General features: G+C 45.2%; 1 protein-coding gene across 2 annotated transcripts in view; it reads left to right on the top strand.

Annotated features, from left to right (window-relative positions):
* Positions 1–24,979, top strand: part of LRRC4B (leucine rich repeat containing 4B) — a 316,216-nt gene that overhangs the window by 153,091 nt on the left and 138,146 nt on the right. Inside the window, exon 1 of one of the 2 annotated variants that reach the window (XM_075605782.1) lies at positions 18,635–18,820. The exons of the other annotated variant lie outside the window; for it this stretch is intronic. The gene's annotated coding sequence lies outside the window, so the exon portion shown is untranslated. Of the gene's footprint in view, positions 1–18,634; positions 18,821–24,979 lie in introns of those variants that run through there. 2 annotated transcript variants of the gene reach the window in all.

Raw genomic sequence — 24,979 nt, 5'->3', positions numbered from 1 at the left:
TGGCTAACATATACCCTCAATCCGTCCCAATATACCATCTGTCATGAACGGCACACTTGTGAGCATGTGACTTATATATGTGACAAGGTTTAATGCACCCAGCTAACTCACCTTCACCTGCGCACATGTCCATTGAATGAATAATATATACCCTCAATCCATCACAATATCGATCTTTAATCCGCCGCCGCTTCCGCCACCACCATCGAACAAATATAAAAAATATTAATTTGCAGAGTCTTTGGCCCCTGTTAATTAAGAACATTTTGCACTTAACACACAAATCTGATATAGCAAAATGTGCCCGAAAATTTAAATTACTCTCTACAAAGTGTGCAACAGTTCAATCAGATCCCAAAGTATTACTTTATTAAAGTTTAGCTTTAATATACAAAAAGTACAGTGCTTGGGTCACAGAAAAATATTTTTTTTACAGGAAACATACAGTATAAAATGTATGTATGTATATCTTTATTTATATGGCACTATTTATGTATATAGCGCTTCACAGCAGTAATACATGTGACATAATAATAATAATAATATAACACATAATGGGACTGGACACTTCAGACATAAAAATAACATTAGGAAAATGAGTCTTTGTCCCAAAGAGTTTACAATCTAAGTGGTAAGTAGGAAGAACGTAAGAGACAGTAGGAAGATGTTCTGGTAAGTGGTCTGAAAGGGGCCAATGCAGATGTATGAAGTCTACAGTATCAGCCACAAAGCTACCCAAAAAATGATCTACCCATAAAGTGCAGATAGTTTCTTCAAATAAAAAGGATAAGCAAAGAAATCCTATACGTTACCACAGAACACGTAATAGGATTCACGTGTTTGATCCCCAAGATACACCTCTGAATTCTAATTCATAATTCAAATCCAGAAATTATATACTAAAACTCTTTAATTGAAAACAACATATGTCGTCCCTTTTGGGCGTGTTTTCATCTCACCCCTTTTCATCAATCAGCTGGACGACAACTGAAATAAAACAAAAAACAAGTTACAGCTCAACCCCATTATAGCGCGATCTGCTACAACGCAGATCCGCGTATAACGCGGCCTCAGCGTGGCTCCCATTTAAAAAAAAGTGTTTTTAAAAAAAAACAAAATGGCCACCGCGATCAGGGGTTCCGCGAGGATTTACCGCATCTGCAGTTCTCACACTACTTCATCAGCTTTGGGCGAGTGTGTGTGTGTGTTTTGTTTAAATAGGGCTCTTACCTGTCCTTTCCCCTATGGCTTTTGACACCCAAAGACTACATCTCCCAGCATGCTCGCTGCCTGACAGAGCCTCGTGATTTTTTATTAAAGGGAAATGACAGGCAACAAGAGCACTATTTAAACACAACAAAACACACACACACACTTGCCCGAAGCTGATGAAGCAGGGAGAAAGCTGCAGATGCGGGTAAGTCCTCACGGAACCCCTGATCGCGGTGGCCATTTTATTTTTTTAAATAACGCGATGCCGGTTAAAACGCGGTCTCATTATGTGGACCTTGAGTACCGCGTTATAACAGGGTTCAGCTGTATTTTGACATTTAAACTTGAAATGAAATTATATTCATTGAAATTCGTTGTCTCTAATAACAATATGACATAGTTATATTGTTTTTAATTAAGAACTAGCTTGTAGCAAATTCAATAGCAAATGAGCTTTGAGATCATTGTATAAATAATAACCAGTTAGATTAATGCTCAATACAACCTGATGAAGTACAAAGGGTTGCCAGGTGGCTTCTCCAAAAATACTGGACACAATGGTGAAAGGTGCAATGTGCTCGAGACACACACACACACCCCTCTCACCTCCCCGCTCCATGCTGTTTCCTTCTCTTCTTGTCCCCACCCTCAGGCTCCTGACAGTTCCTCCTGATTGGCTGCATTACCCAGCAGGAGCCAATCAGGATGGAGGAAGCTGCTCAGCCCCCTAGCAAGACCCTAGACGGATTGTTCCAGTTTCAATCTGTGCTTATGAATCCAAAACCGCAATTGGATACAATCCGCACAGATTTGTTAAGATTCTTAATCGGATTGCGGAATCCGCGGATTGGATTGACAGTGATAACAAAAAAAATCCAGAAAGACAAATCACCCTTTTTGAGATTGGCCAAAGAAACCACCGGATCCGAGGCGGATCCAGATCCACAAACAAAAATGTGCCAATTTCTACTCTTGAGGACTGGAGTTGGCAATCTCTACCTTAACCCTTTTGCTGCGACCAGTTTGTGTATCCTATTGTGTTACAATGCTTTGCAAGCCCTTCTGGCTGCAACAGAATTGAGGTATTGTTGCTGTACATTAAACATGTTTCAATACTATTTTGAGATTGGGTGTAGTTGTTAATGTGGATAATATAGAATTTCAGCCCACACATATTTTTATTTTAACTGCAACATGGCAGGAATTGAATCTACAGAAACGTTATGGTTGGAACTGCTGCCAGTGATGTCACGGCGGAAGCAGTGTGAGGATTTCTACAGTAACATCAATGGGAAAAATTCCAGATATAAGCTGTTAATTCTGCCAAATGCTATACTCTCAATTATAAAGAAAATACACACTATAAATAAATGAATTCGAGCTGCACCCAGCCTGAAAACCAGCACAGGGCTTCAGATAATTCTTTAAGAATATGTAGGAATATGTAGGAAAGGCAAATGGACACTTCAGGTCAAGGGCGCAGAAAGATTTCCCGGGGCCGGGACTAAAGTTCTGACCGGGCATACCCTCCCCCCGTTGGCAGTGTTGCGAGCCCCATTTCACATTTTGCGAGTCCCCATTTCACCCCCCCATTTCACACCTCGCGAGTCCCCTCTATTTCCCTCCCTCTTCCCATGTTTTTCTCCTCTCCGTCTCACCTCTGTATGTATGTATGTACTGTATGTATGTATGTACGTATGTCTTTATTTATATAGTGCCATTAATGTACATACTGTAGCGCTTCAGAGCAGTAATATACGTGACAATCATATAAATAACAAATAATATAAATAACACATAAAGGGGAGGAGTGCTTCAGACATAAAAGTAACATTTAGGAAAAGGAGTACCTGCTCCGAAGTGCTTACAATCTAATTGGCAGGTAGGAAGAATGTACAGAGACAGTAGGAGGGCGTTCTGGTAGGTGCGTCTGCAAGAGGGCAAGGTTTATGTTTGAGGTGTTAATTATCAGCCATTGAGCTACTCATATGCTTCCTTAAGCAGTTGTGTTTTGAGGTGGGTCTTAAATGTGGATAGAGAGGGTGCTAGTCGGATATTGAGGGGAAGGGCATTCCAGAGGTGTGTGGCATTCAATGAGAAGGGTTTAAAGCCTGAAAGTGCTTTAGATACAAAAGGGGTAGAGAGAAGACATCCTTGAGCAAAACGCAAGAGTCGGGATGATGTATAGCGAGAAATTACGGCTGAGATGTAAGGAGGAGCAGAAGAGTGTAAAGCTTTAAAAGTGAGGAGAATTGAGTGTGTGCTACAGGATTTGATAGGAAGCCAGGAGAGGGATTTAAGCAGGGGAGACGCTGACACAGATTTCGGAAATAGTAGAGTGTTTCTGGCTGCAGTATGCATGATAGATTGTAGGGGAGACAGGTGAGAGGCAGGGAGGCAGAAAGCCCAGACAGAAGGAGGTTACCGTAGGCGAGACGGGAGAGAATGAGGGTCTGCACCAGAGTTTTTGCAGTTGAGCAACAGAGGAAAGGGCATATCCATCAATTACCCCACTCTCACTCAAACCCTGCCCCCTGCATCATGTATTTCTCTCCCATGCATCTCACTCATACTCCCTCTTTTCCTCACTCACCCCCTCTCTCTTCTCACCTCCCACCTCCGTCAATTACCACACTCTCACTCAATCCCCCTCCTCACACTCATTCCTTCCCCCTCACACAATCCCCCCACAAAATATATACCAAAAAAAACCACCCCAATACAAAAAACTTCCCACCCCCAAATACATACAAAAAAAATTCCCACCCCCCAAATATATACAAACCCCCCACGCCCCCAAATATATACAACCCCCAACAAATACATAAGAAAACACCACCTCCCCAATACATATAAAAAACACCAATACATATTAAAAAAAAACTATATATATATATATATATATATATATATGTGTGTGTGTGTGCGTGTGTGAAAAAGAGGAGAGAGCGCATGCCCCATAGCGTAAAAAAGTACATTTATTGATGGGAAAAGAAAGGGAAGAATATCACTCATAAGGATAGAATAAAAATAAGAGATTTGTGAATCAATATTATCGCCAACTGGATAATTCAGTGCCTGGGGTCCACAGTCAGAGTCTTGCTTCTAGGACTGGGAAGAACAGCGGTCCGCTGACACTGAAAACGTCTCTGAAACATCCACAAAGGTTCTGTTTGTAGCAGAAATAAAGTCTCCTGTATTGTAAAGCCACGAATCTGCTCCGTGGGTGACCCGGCTGATCGCGTACATGCGTGATGACGTAATGTCAACGCGTGATGACGGTATGGATGTTTCACAGGCGTTTTCAGTGTCTTAGCGGACCGCTGTTCTTCCCAGTCCAAGAAGCAAGACTCTGACTGTGGATCCTAGGCGCTGAATTATCCAGTTGGCGGTGATATTGATTCACAAATCGCTTATTTTTATTCTACCCTTGTGAGTGATATTCTTCCCTTCCCTTTCCCATCAATAAATGTACTTTTTTACGCTATGAGGCGTGCGCTCTCTCTTCTCTTTTTCCTCTAGGTCTTAATGTGGATGTGGTTAATCCTCTAGAGAGCTGCCGCAGACCCCCTTAGCGGAATCTATTGTTTACACCGGATGGACTTTTCTTTAAAGGACTGGTTCTTATATTTTCCTTTCTTTAATCACTTATTTGTATTGTTGTATAGATGTTTAGTATTTGTATGTTATATATTGTTCTAGTTCTAAATTTAAGAACATGTTATTATAGTCACTTCACTTATCACATTTTCAATTAATTAAATTTATTTTTCAAATATTGAGTTTGGGGCTACTATATATGTCCCTTTTGATTATATATATATATATAACCACCCCATTCATATAACCCCCCAATAAATATAAAAAAACAAATACATATAAAAAAAAATACATAGAAACCCCCCCCAATACATAGAAAAAAACAATACATATAAAAAAACAAATACACATAAAAAATGACATATAAAAAAACCAACTGCATATAAAAAAGACCCCAATACATATAAAAAAAAACAATACATATATAAAAAAAAAAAATCAAAAACCAAATACATATAAACTTCACAAAACATATAAATCCTTACCTTGGTGCTGGTTTCAAGTCTCTGGCTGGGCCCGGTGGCTGCAGGGGGCCCTGCTGCTGGTCCTCTAGTTGCTGCCGGGCCCAGCTCTCCCCAGCTATGGGCCTCCCTCACTCTGTCCCACACCGAGCTACAGGCGCGCGCCGGGACTCTGATGTCAGCACATGCCGGAAGTAGGCTGGGTTGAGCTTCTGACACACATTGGCATAAGGGTGGCCCGGTGACATGCAGATGTCAGAAATGTGGGACAGAGTGAGGGAGAGACCCACAGCTGGGGAGAGCCGGGGCCCGGTCGCCATGGGAGGTTGGGCCCAACTGATTTGACTGGATGCCAGGGCCTCTGCAGCCACTGGGCCCAGGATATTTGTCCCGACTGTCCCCACCTGTCGGCGGCCCTGCTCCAGGTGGATGAGTGATAATGTCCTGGTGCCAGGTCAGGTACAATTGTAGAAGTGGAAAAAAATAACAGGACAGCAATCAGAGACTTGGCAGTGAAACAAATTGTATTTTATTTGCACATTACATATCGAAGCTTTGTTCTGAAAAAGGCTCAACTTCTGATTCTGGCGTTTGAGCTTTTTTTATAACTTTTATTTTTATTTGGTAATACAGTGCATCACCACCCATTAGCATACATTACTATATACCCATTTTTGTCGGGAAAACCATAACATTTCAACATGGCGATAGACAGACTAGACAAACTACATGTAAAGACACACCATTGGGACAAACCTGACTTACCGGACTGGGGCGAGACACATATGGGTATTTGGGCGGGCCTGTGGGGAGTCGAAGGGGGGGGTGAGGTAGCACTGGAGACTGCGGCTTTGAAGGGGAAGCGCTGCACCTCGTTACGTGGACCTGCTGATTTTTGTTGACCACCTGGAGGGCCCTACTCTATCCGTCTCTATGTCTTCGTCTGGTCTGCTCCATCAAAGGAGAACGCATATGCTATTATTAGTGCAAAATTGTGTCGGTGTCTACCCCCGGGATGTCTATTTGGGCTAACCATGGGGCCCATATTTTTTAGAAATTTGGAGTCAGAGTCGTTAACCCAACTCGTCAACTGTTCCATCTGGCAGACATGCCAAATTCTATTCCTGATTTTGGGTATAACTGGTAATTCTTGTTGTTTCCACAATGCTGCAATCTCGCACCGCGTGGCGGTTGCAAAATTTGCGACCAGTTTGTGTGTCGCCTTGGACACTTCCTGGGGCCGTCTGCCCACTAGGAACAGCCGCTTTTTTCTTTTTGAAGGGAAACTTCTTTATCAGCACCTACCACTTGAACAAAATTCAGTGGCAGTAAACGGAGTTGGTGGGGACGGAAGTCACGTCACTGCTGGCAGAAGAGGCCATCAGCAACATTCACTGCCACTGAATTTTGCCAGCTTCCAGCAGCTGCAGAAACACACATACCAGCCGAGTGAGCCGCCGAGCACACCCTCTCCCTCCCCTGTGAGCCGCCGAGCAGTCCCCGTGAGCTGCCGAGTAACCCCCCAATGAGCCGCCGAGCACCCCCTCGTGAGCCGCCTAGCACCCCCCATGAGCCGCCAAGCACCCCCCAGTGAGCCGCCAAGCAATCCCCCTGTGAGCTTCCGAGCACCCCCCCCGTGAGCCACCGGGCACCCCCCTCGTGAGCCGCCGAGCACCCCCCCATGAGTCGCCGAACCCCCACTCGTGAGCCGCCGAGTACACCTTCCCCCTCCTACACCCCCCCAGTGAGTGGCGTCTGTGTCCCTGTGCCTCCGCTGAAGGGCTGGCACCAGCAGCAGGACACAGCTCTGCCGGGGGAGAGACTGGGGGCAGCTTGTGGGGGACTCAGGCAGAACCCTCGTTTCTCTGTACCTTTGCTTGGGGGGGGGGGGGGGGAGAGGGGCTGCTCGTGTGGGGGGGAGAGTCAGGAGAGAGGGGGGCAGGACCCTAAGAATAACAGACACACGGACTGACACACACACACACACTGACTGGAACACACAGATACACACACTGACACACACACTGACACACACACACACACACACTGACAGATACACACTGACTGAAACACAGACACACACAAGGAATTCAGTTACTATAAATATAGAAGTGCAAATAGCTAAAACACGTTCTAATTCAAACGTCTTTGCGTTTTGGCACTGAAATTGTCTTTTGATTTTAAATTAAAAACATCACCATTACAATTACAATTTCTGTGACAAAACAGTGACAAAAGACAAAGAAGTTTCACTTAAAATGCGCGTGATCGGCACACACTTTCTTTCTTTTAAGAATGAGAATGAAAATACATGTTCAAAAAAGTTTGCATATTTTGAGTCCCCCCCCTACCCATAATCTAAAAAAAATCCAAAACCTTAACCAATTATTTCACCAAAACATAAACCAAAATATAAAAAAAAAAAATTAGAACTAAAACCAAAACACAGAGAAAGTGCTCACCGTTTAGATACAGGCTGTGGATTAATGATCTGTCTCCAGATCATTCAACAGTTAACTTTGGAAGCATAGAAATGCAGTTCCGGTTGCAGGAGTATTCTATCAAGGCTTAAAGTGAATAATGGAGGTTGGAAGTCATTGTTTCAAATATCTTCTGCAATTTATAAAGAACCATTGCAAACAAGAGGATATGGGCATCTTTAACATTCTCCTAGTGTTCGAGCACAGTGCTCTCTTATTGTTACCATCTGCTTGTTAGTCATCTCTGTCTTAGCTGTAATGATCAACAAGGAGGTCCTGAATAAAGGCAAAAGAAGAAAATAAAACATTACTGTAACCTGCTCTACTCTTCTAGAATGCGTAAATGTGTAGGTGCAGCAAGTTTGCCAGTGCAACGTTATGTTAGAAGCCTGGTGTCCCTCGTGAGTGTATGGTTTGTATTTTGACCATACACGCTGTGGCAAAGAACAATGGGAAAGGGTGGCCAGCCCTGTTGTGATGCCTCCCAGATCAGTACACTTGTGGAGAGTAAAATGACAGCACTAAGCCTATAGTGAAAGTGAACTGCCGTACAAGGACTGGGCGCATCCGCTGTCCATTGCAATAAATATCAGCCACATCAGTGACTATCCTTGCTGAGAGAAAGGTTTAAGCCCACTTGTTGGTGACGTTTAATGATTATTACCATGAGCTGTGGGAAAGAGAAACAGCCTCATTGGGGATGTTCAGCGTGTCTCACAAGCAGACATGGGATCGATAGGAACTCTTGAAGCTGCCATAGTAGTAATTAAGGAGGCAGAATGATGGTAGCCCTCTCTTTAAACAAGGTCACTTAGATCATCCCACAAAAGCCCTATTTTCTTCAGTTTCACCTTCAAACTTATTTTTCTGGTACATCATATTTCCTTTCAGTCTATTATTCGTACATATAGCTTTAAAATTATATTTGTTTGAACCGTATTGTATCCTACACACAAGTTTATGCCGTACTGCACAGATTTGTACATGGAGAGATAGTTTACTTTGTGTGCAATCCCAATCCTAATTCTGACGAGCCTTGTCATTGCAGCCAAATGTTTTTTTTAAAAGCCTGATCTTATAACAGCTTGTTATGTTAAAATAAGTAAATTACAATGAAGTAGAGCATTTTGTTCATGGATCAACCCTTCATGGCCAAATGCACATGTAATGTAGTTTTGTTTTTAATATTTCAATTCCCTATTTTGTTCATACAAAGTAAATGAGTACTTCAGTATTAGGTGATACCTTTTTAATTTGAACTAACAATAGATATTATAAGACGAACTTTCGAGCGTTCTCCTCCCTTCCTCAGGTCAAAAATAATGATTTACAAAGATTCCATGAGCTTAACACAGATTTAAAAAGCAAGATAACAATCTAAGGCTGTGCTTATATTGCCGGCGACAGCGCCGCGGCAAAACAAATGCATTGTCGGCGTCACGTGCGCTTATAGTAAGCGAACGCGACGGAGCGATGGATTGGTCGCGCTCGCTGGAAGTCATCTCTATTTGATTTTCCAGCGACCGTCGTGTCGCCGTTGCCGGCACTATAAGCGTAGCCTAAGGCAGATGATGTAGAGAATGATATGGTAAATAAACAGATAGGGCAATAAATGGATAAAGGGACAGTGAGAATTAGGACCAAGTATCCATCAGCAGTGTGAAGGGGGGTTGATGTGCAGGGGGAGTGAAGGAGCTGAATTGTAAATGTAACGGGTATTCCCCCCCCCCCAATCGCAGATATAGTGTGGGTGCAGGGAACATACGGTGTTACCAGGTGTGGTGCGTATACCTGCAGGCTCACAGGAGGCCTGAGCCTCCGCTAGTGAGAGCCTGGGGTGAATCCTTGCTTGGGGTCCGCCAGGGGCGATCCCACCCTGAAGATAGTCTTTCTCTCTGGGCACAGACTTGAGCCCAAGTCTCCTTTCAGGAAGCGCAGCGTCCGCTGTGTCCCTATCTATCACTGGCACTACGTGACAGGGTCCCTAACATAGGGCCTGTCCCTGTAGCACCACAAGCTGGGGAGTGAGGACCTACCTGGGACCTAAGGGGTTAACTAGCCTATCCCGTCCCCCTAGCTCTTCCCGGTCCAAACTCTAACTACCTAGTACCTAGTACTTGCAGTAACGCACTGCCACCTACTTGGTACGCACAGCAAACGTGGTCCACAACACTGTGCCTGCCTGTCAGACCTCACAGCACTGACAGCCGTGACTCTGACAAGACAGCACTCACACTAAGGGCAGAGTCCCTAACTGGGGCCGTCCCTTATCAATTACCCACTAACTAGTGGGGAGTGGGGCCTACCTGGGCCTGGGGTTTCTCTGGCCTAGTACAGCAGAGCCCTGCTCTGTGTACACTACCTTCCCCAATCTCTTCCTGGATTCAACTGACAAAACCCTGTCTGCACACAACATTGTTGCAACTTTGCAGCATGAGAAGCTGCCAGCTCTATTGGCTTCAATGCTGCCTGTGACCAGGGTGAAAGTGCAGTCCCCAGAGGCTGCTGGGAATTGTAGTCCTTGGCACAGCTCTTTCCTATGGGGACCGCGTGCGCGATCTTTAATGCGCCTGTGCGACGCTGTAATGACCGCCGCTACGCTTAACTGCGCCTGCGCAACCTCCCAGAGCTACGGCACACTGGCGATGGCCACCGCTACCCTGGCCAACCTCTGCGCATTGCGCGAACCTCGCGCCGCAACCAAGATGGCGGTGCCCGCCGGGAGAAGTCGCCGTCCCCTTCCCCCACTGACACAGGGGTAAGGCAGGGGGCAAAGGAAGATCAGGGAAACCGGGGGTGACCCCCTTACATAAAATTAACAGCGGCAGGGAGAAGCATTACAAACAATGGTGTGTGTAAGAAATCCCATATCAGCATTAAGTCCTCTTTTTTGTGTCAAAGAGCATTATCATTTGATTTCAGCTGTTTTGCATTCTTGAGTGCATTTCGTTGAGGATTTAGATTTTTAAATCATTTATGGAATGATCTGCCTGTGAGAAGTGATGTCCCACTGTATGTATGTACTCTATGTGTAACCTCTGTTTGGCGTTACTCGGGCCTTTGAGGGCTAACCGGGTGGGCTCACACAGCGTAACGCTTCCCTCCCATCACATGGTGGGTGGCTTGGCAGAGAGCAACTCCCACCCACTTCTGCCTGGTGACAATTATGTGACATTAGGATATATAAAGTGGGGGAGAAGGTGCTAGAACTTAGGTTCCTGGAGGAGTAACAGTGGAGGAGCCACTATTTATAGTGTAAATATGTTTGGTGTATAGACGCTAATAACAGTGTTGTGACCCACTTTCTTGTTTTGTAGTCAGAGACAGTGTCCGGACTATATAGTATCCATAGGAATGGCCTCTCTCTACTCTCCTTTTTCACGTAGGGTAAGCCAATGCCTAGATGTGGTTCCCCAAGCCGAAACTTCAAGGCAGAGCAGGATTGGCCCAACTGGAAGGTTCTTAGCTAACTCTAACACAGAAGGCCACAGGGTGGGATTCAGTACCCAAGATGGTGATACTGATGACATTCCAGAGAGGGATCACTTAAGTAACCCATTATGAGCCAAGCCTTAGTACATCCCCAGTGGGTTGCGATTGGGGAAGCTAGGGAAGAGCATACACACAGTACAACCTGTGAATATACCAGAGACTGTATATAAAGTGAAGTGTATGTTGAGGCTGAGCATTTATCGACGGTGGTTAATAAAGTTCCTATTTGTACGGTATGAATACATTTCCTGGCATCCATCATTGCCTTATAAATGACGTCCTGCACAGATCCAGCACCCTGACAAGGTAACACAGTATGAGCACGCCCTCTAAATAGACACACATTGTAAACTCCTTAGGAGTCGGGCAAGGAGGGCTATATATGGTGCCCAACGTGGGGCTGGGCATGCAGAAAAATAAATAAAAGTTTTTGTGTGTTGCTCATGGTGGAGCTAAGAGTCTGTCTCTGCGAGGTTACGGTTTTCTGATTGGTCAGTGTGAAGAAAATGTGTTTTAAGATTTCTCAGTCTTTGTGTTTCACACTTTGGAAACTCTGCTTGCTGCAAAAGATTGTGAACTGATGTTTTTTCTTAAAAGTAACAGTGTAAAGTACTGAATTGCAAAGTTTTCCCGATTATCCTTGAAAACGAATATTGCAATGGTCCCAGATGTGGGGACCAAAGTTAAAATGGCAGCAGCCAAATATAAGCTTTGCAACCTAAGACAATTGTCGTACCCTGTCAGAGGGATGGTATGTGTGCATGTGGTATATATCAGAGACTGTGAATTAAAGTTTGTACACCACAAGCTGACAAAGTGAGCTAGTTATCAAGATACCAGTGTGAGTGGCGACATACAGTACAAGGTTGTCCCGCTCGGAAAGCTAAGCTTGCTACATCACAGAGATGAGAGATTATGTGTTAGCTATGGATTGTGAGCAGCCGACTACTAGAGTTTCTCAGAGAAAGAGAAAATGTTGCTCATGACAGTGGAACGTTCGATGCCTCGGGACTGTAGTTCAAGGTTAGTGCACCCCGGGCTCAACCTTATATAGCACCAGTTCAGAACCGAAGAAGTTTGCAGAATTGTAGTGGGCCCAAATCTTCGCTAAAGTGGATTTTGTATGAGTACATGGGACTGTTCCTGCCGATGAGCATAGTTGCACGTCAAGTTTCTGAACTGTAGCCAGAAGTGTACATGAAAGGATAAAATTGCCATGTCCCAGAGAATTCTTTGCAGATGTATGTGTTGGCCGCACTTAGCGGCGACCCACTCTTGCCCACAACATGTAAACTGATTGCCCGGGAAGAGCGTGGGGCCTCTGTAAGCTCCAGCATCTCCTCCTGTTCTTCATATACGGTATCGGCACATTATCATGATAACGTGCTGTCGCAACGTCACGTGGTGATGTGTTGCCATGACTACGCTACATCACATGAAGCCACAACGTTATGAGATACCGGAGATGAGTTGGAGGAGATGCCAGAGAAGGTAAAAGGTCCTGTTCTCTCCCCATCAGTGAGCCCCGCCAAACTCCCAGGTGGCGCTGGTTGCTAGTGTTATGTTTGGTCAATCTTCTAGAGATTCTAAAATGCTAGAGATAAATTATGTGTGTTCTAGCCAATTATGTAACTGCTAAATGCCCAGAATATATATGGCGCAGGTACAGTATAATGGTAAGAGGGGTTGCCCACCGACTATGTACAATATTAATTACTATGTACTAGATACTATGCCAGGATGTTCTTAGAAGTGTTACTATCATTATATGTATTGAAAAGAATGTATAATCCCTGTCATGGGGATGTATACCGTTAAATATCCTGATGTATCCATGGTATATTTACTGGATTTTGGGGTCATATTTTGATAGGGGAAAATATAACCCACCTTTTGGATTACAAGGGCCTTAAACAGTTAACCGGGTGGGCTCACATAGAGTAACGATGCAGAAAAAGAAGTCCTGATCCCCTTGGATCAGGGGAGAAGTGAAAAAAAGTGAAAACAATAGTGTGATATTGTTTGAGAACCAGATAAAACACAGAGAGAAATGGAGTTTCACTCACATTGGTTTCCTTAATCAACAGATCTTAAATCTGGGAAATCTTTGTGCTTTCTTTCGTGTGGCATCTATCAAAGACGTCTCTTTCGCAGTTTCTGTTTCAAAGTATATGGACCTTATTATAGAAAGACAGTAAATGCCATAGCATAATACAGTTTATTAAAAGTGAAAAAAGTTAAATAGGTTATTGCACTCACAAACACCTATTTTGGGCATTATGCAGATTGAATATCATGCTTTCCAGAAGTTAGATGTCCCACAAATCCTTGCTTGTCCCACCTGTGAGCCCAGGATCTGTACGGAGCTGGTGGTGAGAACAGCTCATCTTCTGCCTCCTCACTTTCTGGGGTGCGCTCTGTGGGTAGAGGTCCTCCCTCGTCAACTCCGTGAAGAATTTAACGTCGTCCCATTCACCGGGCACCCGTGAACAGACAATGCGATGAGCCCGCGTCTCCTCTGTGAGCGTATGAAACAAGTCACATATGTGAGGGCGTAGTGTGTGGAGATCACCTACAGAAGCTTCACTCATCCAACCCAAAGCGTTTCGCCTTCAGGCTTCCTCAGGGGTATCAGTTTCTTTAAATACTATTAGATTGTAACCCTTTCCTGAACATTTCAATATAGTACATCTAAAAGGTCACATTCTAATATCAGTCTATTCCATATACAAAGAAGTGAACTGAGATGAGAAGCTTCAAATTATTTTTTGCACAATTTATACATCAGAAATTTCAAGAAAAAATAATATAATAGAGGTCGGAGAAAGTTGTCTCCTATATTGGGATTTAAACTCAAAGTTTCCCAATAGGTTTTGAATCAATTAGGAAAAGATTGAGTGGAATAATTTTGTAGGCAATTTAAAAAAGGAGATATCGGAAGTGTATTCACAATATTGTGAACATAGTGATTCGGAAGTCAATTTAATTGGGCATATTAAACATAGGTTGCAGATCTTTGATTATTTTTTGCATTCCCTCTAGGGCAGCTTTGTATGTGGCCACTAGTGGTACGCGTGTGGTTGTTTCTTTCCTTTTATATTGGAGCAGGTGTTCTCGTGGGGCTTTTAGTGCAAATGTGATTGTTTTGGCAATAGTCTTTGGCTTGTATCCCTTCAGCCTGAATGATTCAGCCAGGGTTGTGATATGTCTGTTCCGGTCTTTAGTGTCAGAGCATATGCAGGGATATCTTATAGGCTGGCTGTGTATGATTTCTCGTTTTGTATGAGTGGGATGGAAGTTGGAGTTCTGGAGGTAACTACATAACCATGTGGGTTTCTTGTATACAGATGTGTCTAGTTTGCCATTCTTCAGTGTTACTGTTGTATCCAAAAAGTTCACTAGGTTAGCCAAATAATCTAATGCTTGGTCCTTATTCTCACGGTCCCTTTGATCCATGTATTCCCCTGTCTGTTTATTTACCAATTCCTTCTCTACATTGTCTTAGATTGTGATCTTGCTTTTTACATCTGTGTTAAACTCATGGAATATTTTGTAAATCAGTATTCCGGACCTGAGGAAGAGAGAGAACTTTGAAATGCTGGTCTTATATCTATTGTTAGTACAAATAAAAAAGGTATCACCTAATACCGAAGTACTCTTTTTCTCTGCACTATGGCAACTGGACTAACACGGCTATTTCTACTTAACTCCTATTTTGATCAGGAAGATAGGAAATCTTCCCTGGGAAACAGTGGGGATATTGAAATGTTTACGGTGTTATAAATGAAGTCACTATATGCCATGAAAAAGAGAAAACAAGACATAATGTGTCATATCATTATTCTTCAGTCAATAAACTCCCCCTGCTCCATGTTCACCTACTGCTTTACACTAATGCATATTGATAATCTGCTATATAAATCCTTGGATTGTACTTATTTTTGCTATTATCTGTTGCTATAATGACTAGAGCACATTGGTAGCATTGGTTTAGCACTTATGCCCCATCTCTATATGCTGTGAAGCTGTCTTCCCCTTGCTCGGTAAGACACGCTCCATTCATTTGAAGACCGTTTTAACTGTGTGTTGAACAGGCGCCTTCCTGTGATTGTATGATGTATTTTGCACCTAAGACAGTCTGTGATTTGAAGAGTGTGAGAAGGGTGAGTCATGGCGGAACTAAGTTTTATGACACGCATATTGTAAGTGTAACCCTTGTTCCCCCCCCCCCCACCCAGACACATATGCCATATCTAGGGTGTGTGAGGGATGGTTACATGTGCTCGAGTGGTGCATACCTGCCGGTAACAGGAGGGCCTGAGCTTTCCACAATGTTGGGGAGACAGGACCAGGCTTCTGGGGTAGTTGCCTCATTCTTTTAGTGGTGGTGCAGCGCCTCCATCCTCTATACCTTCCCAGGGTATGGGGTAGGACCCGTATAGAAGAAGTGACCCCTGGTCCCAGGGTGGATGCTCCGGAATCACACAACAGTCTTTAGTAAGATCAGCAATGTCTCTCTTTATTGTATCTAGATGTCACACAGCAGCCTTGCAGCATACAGCCGCAACAACAACATCAATAGCAGTAGCAGCACACACAGAGATCCCAAGGTGTACAGCCTTTCTCCTCTCCTCTCCTTTCCTCCAAGAGGTACTCCACAGGATGGTCTGTGAGGGGCCTCAATACCCCAGTGCCCACCTCAGAGGGTCCCCTCTGGGCGGGGGTAGATCCTCACCATCACCCCCTCGTCAGGGTGAGGGGCATTGGTTCCACCGGAGCTCTGCTCACTCGCTGACTATCATAGGCCAGAGTCCTCTTAGTATCTCTCCTGCTCCCAGGAGAGAGCTCGACCTACTCCGCTCTCTTCCAACTCCCAGGACAGACTCGGATAGACTCCCAAGTAGACTAACTGTCACGTACAGGAGCTGGCTGCTAAATAGTCTCAGCCCCACCCCTCATGATGTCAGCAGGACCTCACCACTGTCTCATGCCTGCAGCAGAGTCAGGGGCCTGCATCTATCACTCAGGGCAGGGCTTGAAGGGGGGAAAACCCATGATTACTACTGGTGCCTGCCCTTAAAGCTACAGTTCAGTCAATATCCTGCATGTTTGTTTTTTTTAATAAATCAGTTCTGTAGTAAGAAAAAATACTTTTAGCATTTTCTGTTTTTAAAAAAACAACTTTGAAAGACCAATTTTCTTGTATTCTATTTTAACAGCCATTTGCTAAGGCACTGCCCCTTCATGTCCTGTCACAAGCTCTGGCACACCCCTTTGTCAGCCCTGCCCTCCCTCTAGCACTTGTCAGTGCAGGAATGCTCATGAATATTCATGAGCTTCCACTGCCAGTCAAGCAGATTATAAACAAATGCCAGCTTTTAATATGTCACCAAATTTCGACCTATCAATACATGGAAAACGAATTGAGCTGCAGCTATACTGTTCTTTAGCTAATTAGAGATTGCACACATGAAACTATTGAAGTAAAAAAATAAATGTAAAAAAAAAAAAAAAAAAAAGACTGAACTGCAGCTTTAACAGGACTTACCTCAGTAGCAGAAAGATATGTATAGCCTGTGCTGTTTACAGGGGGCTACATAAGGAACAGAAGATGGAGTAGGGAACCCACACTCAAACACAAGTAAATGAGAGATTGAATCAGAATAAGTTATTAACTATGGATAAGCAATAATAATAGACCCCATACTGTATGTACATAGTGCTTTTTTGTTGCTATTGTCTTTTATATCAGCTCACACCATAACTATTGCTAAGTATTCGATTTCTCATACTCGCTACTTATTTCATGTTGCTATATACTGTATATCTGTGTTATCTTTGGCTATTTGATCTTACACTTCTCACCTGTGTGTTTGTATATACAGGCATACCCCGGTTTAAGGACACTCACTTTAAGTACACTCGCGAGTAAGGACTATCGCCCAATAGGCAAACGGCAGCTCGCACATGTGCCTGTCAGCACGTCCTGAACAGCAATACCGGCTCCCTACCTGTACCGGAGCCTCGATAAGTGGGGAAAAGGTAGTGCTTCACTTTAAGTTCATTTTCGCTTTACATACATGCTCTTGACCCATTGCGTACGTTAATACAGGGTATGCCTATACTATGTATGTATGGTATCTAAATATTGCTTATCCATAGTAAATGACTTATTCTGATTCAATCTCTGAGGGATTGAGGGGTCACTTTGGGTTCCCTGCACCTTTTCCAAGCTTTAATATTGTATTTGTATATTGTAAGACACTCGCCATGTCTGAGATGGCAAAAATTCCTCCACCTTCCTACAGTATGTCAAATGTAAGACTCTTTTATTCACAAGTCCCCAAATGCTAATACTTTCCTAGCAGAGATGTGCAAAACTTTCACACTAAGTTGTAAACCATGCAATATTTGTCTTTTTTGAATCGCCAATAAAAGCCTATTGAGGCAATGGGCATTACAATTTCATTTAAAAAGGTAATTTGCTAAATTCTCTAAAACCGCTTGATTTGCTTAACGCTGGCGCTATAAATAAGATACACACACCATGTTTCATTTCCTGTCTGCCGATATGTTGCTGAAAGCTTACACATTTGGAGACATTTATTAGCCCATTGAGGCTTGGCAAAAAGTTTTGCAGGGAATCCAATTTGGGGGGGAAACGCTTTAAACATTGTGAATGCATTTTGGGCAGTTTCACACATCTCTATTTCTTAGGTAATGTTGATGTAGCCAGGTCCCCCTTGCGTACTGACCCCCCTCCTTCTTCCCCCCCTCCTTCTGGTGCGCGAGCCGCGTGTGGCTTGGAATTGCGGTCGGTTGCTAGGGACGCGATCGGGCCGGTTGCCAGGGACGCGGTCGGGCCGGTTGCCGGGGACGCGATCGGGCCGTTGTTAAGGCCGCAATCGCGTTGCTGCGGTCTCGACGGTTCGCGGCGCAGGGCACCGCCATAATAGATGCGTTGCGCATGTGCAGGGCGTAGGAGAGCCGGGAGGACTGCAGGGAGATCGCGCATGCGCGAGGGGGGGATGAGAAAAGCCCGCGAAGCCCTAGCCTACCAGGGAAGGCTCTTGAGAGGACTACAAGTCGCATGAGCCCCAACAGCACCACATGTGACGCCAGGGAGCCAATAGGGCTGCAGGAGCTCCCTGCTTGCAGGGAATGGATACATTTCGCGGGCAGAGAGCACATTGTCAGTTGGTGACTGGAGCAGCTAGGGGAAGGAGGTAGGGTGCAGGAGTCAGTGACTCTCTGCACTAGGCCAGCAATCCCCTAGGCCCCAGATAGCCCTGAGTCATCCTAGCTGAGTATTGTAGGGACAGGCCTTAGGTTAGGGACTCTACCCCATTATCTATTTATTAGTTAATGAGTAAAGTATATTGATTGTTGCTGAAAGGGAGCTGGACTATCTCCACGGAGACCAAGCTAGCAGTGACTGCGGCCTGCTGGCAGCAGACAGACCCTAGCCAAGGTACAGACGGTGCAGAGCTGCGGTGATATTATCCACGCCGGAATTCACCCCACGCGTAGGAGGATATCCCGGCGACTCAACCCCAGTGGCTGGAGCCAGGGCAGGTAACCCACAAACTCACGTGCACCAACAAGGCCTATCACCAGACATAGTGGCTGCGCAGTCACACACACACATTGGTATATGACTTGGGAGTGCGAGACATTGGGTTGGGGTTACTGGACACGGGGTGGGATCACTCTTTGGAAGGTTAGCGTCCGCCGTGACGCATAAGGTTAGCGTCCGCCGTGACGCATAAGGTTAGCATCCGCCGTGACGCATAAGGTTAGCGTACGCCGTGACGCATAAGGTTAGCGTCCGCCGTGATGCATAGGAGACGCCGTAGTCAGGTTGCCCTTAGCGAGGGACACCTGTTGTTATGTGTTGATGTTATATGTCTTCTATGCATGTTAGTAAAGGTATTAGTCATTATCAATTCCGTTGTACGTGGTTATTGATTGTCCTGCGAGGAACCACTCCCCCTCTGGTGGGAGCCATCGCAGGTGGAGGCGCTGCACCTATTGTAAGTGGTTGTACATAGTATTGTAATTGCCCCAGGTTCCCCGTGGCGGAAGCTCAGCCCTCCTGTGAGCCAACAGGTAATGCTCCACACACACCTATGGTAACACCGTATGTTTCTCCGCTCCCACCGTATAATCTGCGATCGGGGGGGGGGGGGGGAACCCATTACATTTGGTAACATTTTTAATGCGCTTGAGCCCAGTTTGAATCTCAGTGTCATCTCATCTCTCTTTGTGATCTTGGCCAAGTCACTTTATGTCCCAGTGGTATGTTCAGACAGAGCATGTGTAAACTTCAGTGCTATATAAGAAACAGATGTAGCCCAGTGCCCCTGGCTATGTGTTTCCTGGCCCTGACATTATAAGTCCTGGTAAAAGCAGGTAGTGTTGGGGTTAAACTCCTCTCACATGGGCCAGCATGTGAGTTTCCCCATCCGAGAGTTAATTTGTTGCGGTTTTCAGGTGCCTAGTCTGGAAACCGTTGGAGAATATGCCGGGGGGGGGGGGGCTCACTGGAGGAGTGCTGCCCGGTTACCGGAGCTTAGGAGTGGGACCCTCCCCTGTTATAAAACATGGCTTCCTTCCAAATTTAGTGTGAGTTCCAGTGTAGCCTGCTCCTTAGGGCAGCGGTGCGCAAACTGGGGGCGCGCCCCCCGAGATTGTCTGCGGAGGGCGCGGGGTTTACAGAGGCCCAGCTCATTTCCCGAAGGCACTTAAATTAAGTGCCGGGGAAGCGGCGAAGGCCTCTGTAAACTGCACTTACCTTGACTCCGGCGGCTTCTTAGACTGTGGTGACCGCCTGCTTTTGGAGACACTATCCTCAGTAGTAGGTGCCGGTAGCCACTCTGCTAGGCTACCAGGGATTATGTAATGGCCTCTGTTCAAAACTCCCATGCCCTGCGGGGAGATGTGACGCGGGAGCTTTAACCTTTTGCCCCAGCTTACTCAGCTGAAGCGACTATCTCTGAAACAGGGGTCTCCGAAGCTGAAATTAATGGGGTTCAGCTCCGGAGACCCCCTGCTTCAATCCTGGGTAAAAAAAATTGTAATGTTAAAAAAAAAAGAGCTTTGATTGCTCCTTTAAAGTAAACTTTTTTTTTACCTTGATTCTTAGAGGTCTTTTATTTTTATTTTTTATCAAATTGTCTTGGGTTCAAAACCGGGGTGAACTTAGTGGTTTGGCATGAAGTGTTTTGCTTTTGACAGCACCAGGCTGTCAAAAGCAAACATTGCATTGATTTCTCAAGGATTCCTTTCTATTAATAAATCTGGTGCAATATTTAGTTTGGACCTAAATTCAGGGAACTTTAATAAACAAATGTGTTTGGTTTTTTTTCTTGCACCTTTAAGAGCACCAATGTGATTGAAGTAGGAAAGCTCTCCCTGCTCACCTCTCCTTGCCCAATGCAGGGCTTAATCTTCTGCAGTGTCCCACAATGCATTGCTAGTCCCTCTTGCAGTGAATTTACATTTATGTTGAATATACCTCCACCTAAAAGCAGCTCTGCAGCTACTTAATCAATATTCAATCAAGTATGGGTAATACTTTCCAAGAAGGCGTTTAGATTCATTTTAAAAGATAGTAATCTGAGTGAAGATAACGTTAGTATTTTGATTTCCTGAATGGGAGCAAAAACACAGGCAACTTGGAGGCTAAGGATGGCCCCACGGTGCCGCAGACCGTGCGGACGCGTAGCGAACAGACAGCCTTAAGGCAGTGTTCGCGTCCATGTGGCGTGCCGGCGCATGCCCGCAGAAGCTGGAGGGGGCGCGCGTTGCAAAATAAATCAGTTCAAACTAATTTCTTGGCGCGACAGGCCGGTCACGTGAGCGGTTCGCCCAATGAGAGCGAACCAGCTCTGTGACGCCACTCAGCACGCCCCCAGGCACGCCCCTACGGCCCGTCCACCATTGCCAGGTAAGCACCTGCTCACTAACCAGCCTCCGCGCAGGCGAAGGCACCATGACCCGGGCCTAAGTGTGGTTGATCTCAGCAGGGTCCCCTGGTTTGAATTGTGTAAAACTAAATGCACAGAAAAAAACGAGGGCTTGCTGCTTAGTTCCCTGTATGCAGCAGCTCTGCATTGCACAATAGGACTACAGTACATTACTACCAAAGCCCTATTCTGCAACCCAGTGCTGCTTTGGGATTATACCTTGCAGAAATCTTTACATAAGTACCTAATTAAGTTTGATATAACAAAGAGAGCGATTTAGTGGTTACAGACGATGGAAAGGCCACAGAAATACTTATTTGAGTTCATGCATCTTCAGATACCTTGAAAATGGAAAGCGAAAAAGGCTGGACCCCAGGGGCTACTCTGTTCATTGGAATAGAATTATGTCTTTGCCTTGGAACTGAATTTATACAGAGTATTATCAGGGGAGTAACAATGGCAGTGACTTTATAGACATCTCTTGGGATTTCATGTGTTCCTGCTCACCACTACTCACATGGTAGGCTGTGTATCCTTATGCTTCATATAGCTGACATCCAAGAACCTTACAGTCTAGTAAACATTTTAAGTGCATTGTGAATTAAATGCATATAAAATGGTAAGTCACTTCGATCACTACGGTTGCTTTTAAATCCAGTGCTCTATATTACTTCCACGTATGCCTTAGTCCTGAATTAGTTACAGTAAGTATGCGGTTGTATTAACGCACACGTTTTTTATTTTTTCCGTTTATGGTTTTGAACCATTTTATTTATCACTGCAAAAAAATGTAGGATGATAATTTAATTCATACAACCTTTTTGTGTTTCTTTTAATTTTATTTTGTGCACTTAATAGGCTATACATGCAGAGTTTTCCAGTAGGAGCATAAGCATCAAATAAAATGCATGGTTACGCTGAGATAAGGGATACAGTATAAGGGGTTTATTCACAAAGTCACCGTAGCTTAACTTGGCCAGTAATCCCATTTAAGTGAATGGGTTTACCTCTCATGGTACAGCTACAGTACTCTGATGCCTTTTGAATAAGTCCATTAAATATACACATTAGTTAAAGTAAATCCACCACTAAACAGAACCGTTTTAATTAACTAGAAGCATCACAATCCTACATGTTTTATATACAGTAGGGCAGTTGTTGCTTGGCTTTCGTAAAAAAATGTGGATGTAAAGATTCCGATTATTATTGATCTCAGGTGGGAAAAATGGTCCACTCTTAAAGGAGCAGTAATACTTAGTCCGAAAAAAGTTTTGTTAACTGACCGCAGATAAAAAATATCCCTTGTGAGCACACTCATGTCATAGACAGGTCTGCAACCCTGCGTTTCACCATTATCTGTTAACGCACAATTCTTCCCCTGCAGCCAGGGATTCTGGGAAATAACATGCAAATGAGCACGTAGTGTCACTTTTTGTTTCTAATCCATTTTAACATGGAACCCCTATAAGTTTATGCCTGCCACTTTACACAGGTTTCAAACTTGTGGGTCTCATCAGTATATTGGCTTTGCATTATAAAGCTGGGATAGGTTTTAAACACACCATAAGTTATGGTGGGTGAAAAAGTGCCAAAACCCTCCACTGTATAGCATACAGCAAATAAAAATACCACTCGTGAGCACATTCACGTCTCAGACAGGTCTGTAACCCTGCCTTTCCCCATTATCTCTTTGTATACAGTGAATATTAAAATAAGAAGCAAAAGGTGACACTGTGAGTGCTCATTTGAAAGTCGAATCCCACAATCCCGGGCGGCAGTGGAAGCATTGTATGCTAAGGCCTTGATTATACCCGGTTTGGCAGTGCGCGCGCGCGCTCCCTCGTGACGTCACAAGGGCGATGCGCACGCCCGAAACGTTCACTACAAGCAGGAGGCATTGGGAGGCGACAGGGAGGCGTGGCGGAGGCTTAGCCGTGAGCGGTTTGCCCTCATTGCCTGAACCGCTCACGTGACGCGGCCGCCCGCACTAAAATTGGAAATCTGCTCGGGAAAGCTTGCGCGGTCGCTCTACAGAGCTCGCGCCGCGTGCGAATTATGTGCAACTGCATTGGATTTCGTAGGCACGGCCTACGAGATCATAGGGGAAAGCAGGGTTGCAGACCTGTCTGAGACATGTGACTGTGCTCACACGTGATATTTTTATTTGCTGTACACCAGGCCCGTCAAACTCAGAATAGCTTGGGAGGGGGGGGGGGGGAGCGATTCTTAAGTCCGACTGCAAGACTCAAGATACCCCAGAATTTCTTTTTTATAAACAGTACCTGAGCGTACACCTTTTTCTTACGTTTTCCTTATTAAAAATACATAAACATTGCTGGTATCGCGCTCCCTTCCGCCTCCCCCCCCCCCATCCCCTCTCTCCCTGTCCCACCTCTCCCTCCATCTCCTTCCGTTCCCCCATCCCCTCTCTTTTTCTCTCCCACACCCCCTCTCTCTCTCCCCCATCCCTTCTCTTTCTCTCTTTCTCTCTTTCCCCATCCCTTCTCTCTCCCCCATCCCTTCTCTCTCTCCCCCCATCCGCCTTCTCTCTCTCCCCCATCCCCCATCTCCATAACTACAGTTAACGGGACTCATGTCCCAGCTCCTTGTGGGCAACACCTTGTGGGCTGCCCGCGGCCCACACGTTTGACAGCCCTGCTGTACACTGTACGGTTGAATAATTTATTTGGATTCCTTAAATAGATGTACTGATCCGTAAAGCAAAAATGACACTTTCTTGCTTTGTTGTGACGATAAAGAACATTTATGAACACATTCACGTCTCGGACAGGTCTCGAGCCAAAATATGCCTTACCCCACAATCACCCAGCATACACTGTTTCACACTGCAGACAAGGATTCTGGGTAATGAAATGCAAATAAATGTATATCACCCGTGTATTTGTGTGTACAGTGTGTGGGTTACTGTGTCTGTATGTGTGTTATTCTGTGCCCAACTTTGTGTCATTGGGATTGCCTCAGGGGTTAACAGATATAATGACATTATTAACCCCTTCATTTCAAGCACAGCTTTCACGAGTGCTGTTCTTGCCTTGGAAATTAATCTTTAAAATCTCAGAGTTGGTATAGTCAAGGGAGTAAAACGCTTTGCAATGCATTGCTGTCACTCTGGCAGTGAAGAGGTTAACATGTGTTCTTACAAAACAATTGGCCCTGTTTGATTCCACCTCTACCCTGCAAGTCCCAGTCTTATAAGAGAATTAACCTTTAGAGTGCCGGGGGTTCAGAGGCACCAGAGTGCCATTGGACCTCCATCACTTTCGGGTCATGTCATCCCTCATTGCCGATCACATGACAGCGACAGGCTCCGGATGCCAGAAACAGAAGGGGAGGGGATTCTGATGGAGCAGCCAGACTGATCACCCCCTAGAAAAGGAGCAAGTGGCTATGATGTACCTGGTACATAATTAGGCCAAGCCCGCCAACAGAGAGGGTCTGCCGGAGTTGGCATCCCGGGCCCCGTGAGTCAGGGGGCCCGCCGTGCCCATTTTATTTAAAAAAAAAAAAATGTAATCCGCGGGGAAAAAAAAAAACGTTGATTCCCGTTCGCACGCGCAGAGCTGAGGTCTCGGCACGCATGCGCAGGGAAAGCATGGTGTCCGGCCTGCTGCTTGTGGGCCCGCTCCCCCCGCGGGATGGAGGGGAAGTGCCGTGCGAGCCCCTCTCCAGCTTCCCCGCGCCCGCCTCCTGCCCCGGGCAGCAGTCGCAGAATTAGCCCGCCAGTCTCGCCCCCCCCTAGCCGCCT

This window comes from Ascaphus truei, chromosome 6 (genome assembly GCF_040206685.1).
Source record: "Ascaphus truei isolate aAscTru1 chromosome 6, aAscTru1.hap1, whole genome shotgun sequence".
Classification (NCBI taxonomy): Eukaryota; Metazoa; Chordata; class Amphibia; order Anura; family Ascaphidae; genus Ascaphus; species Ascaphus truei.
The sequence above is the reverse complement of the archived record's forward strand: the minus strand, read 5'-3'. Positions and strand labels throughout refer to the sequence as shown.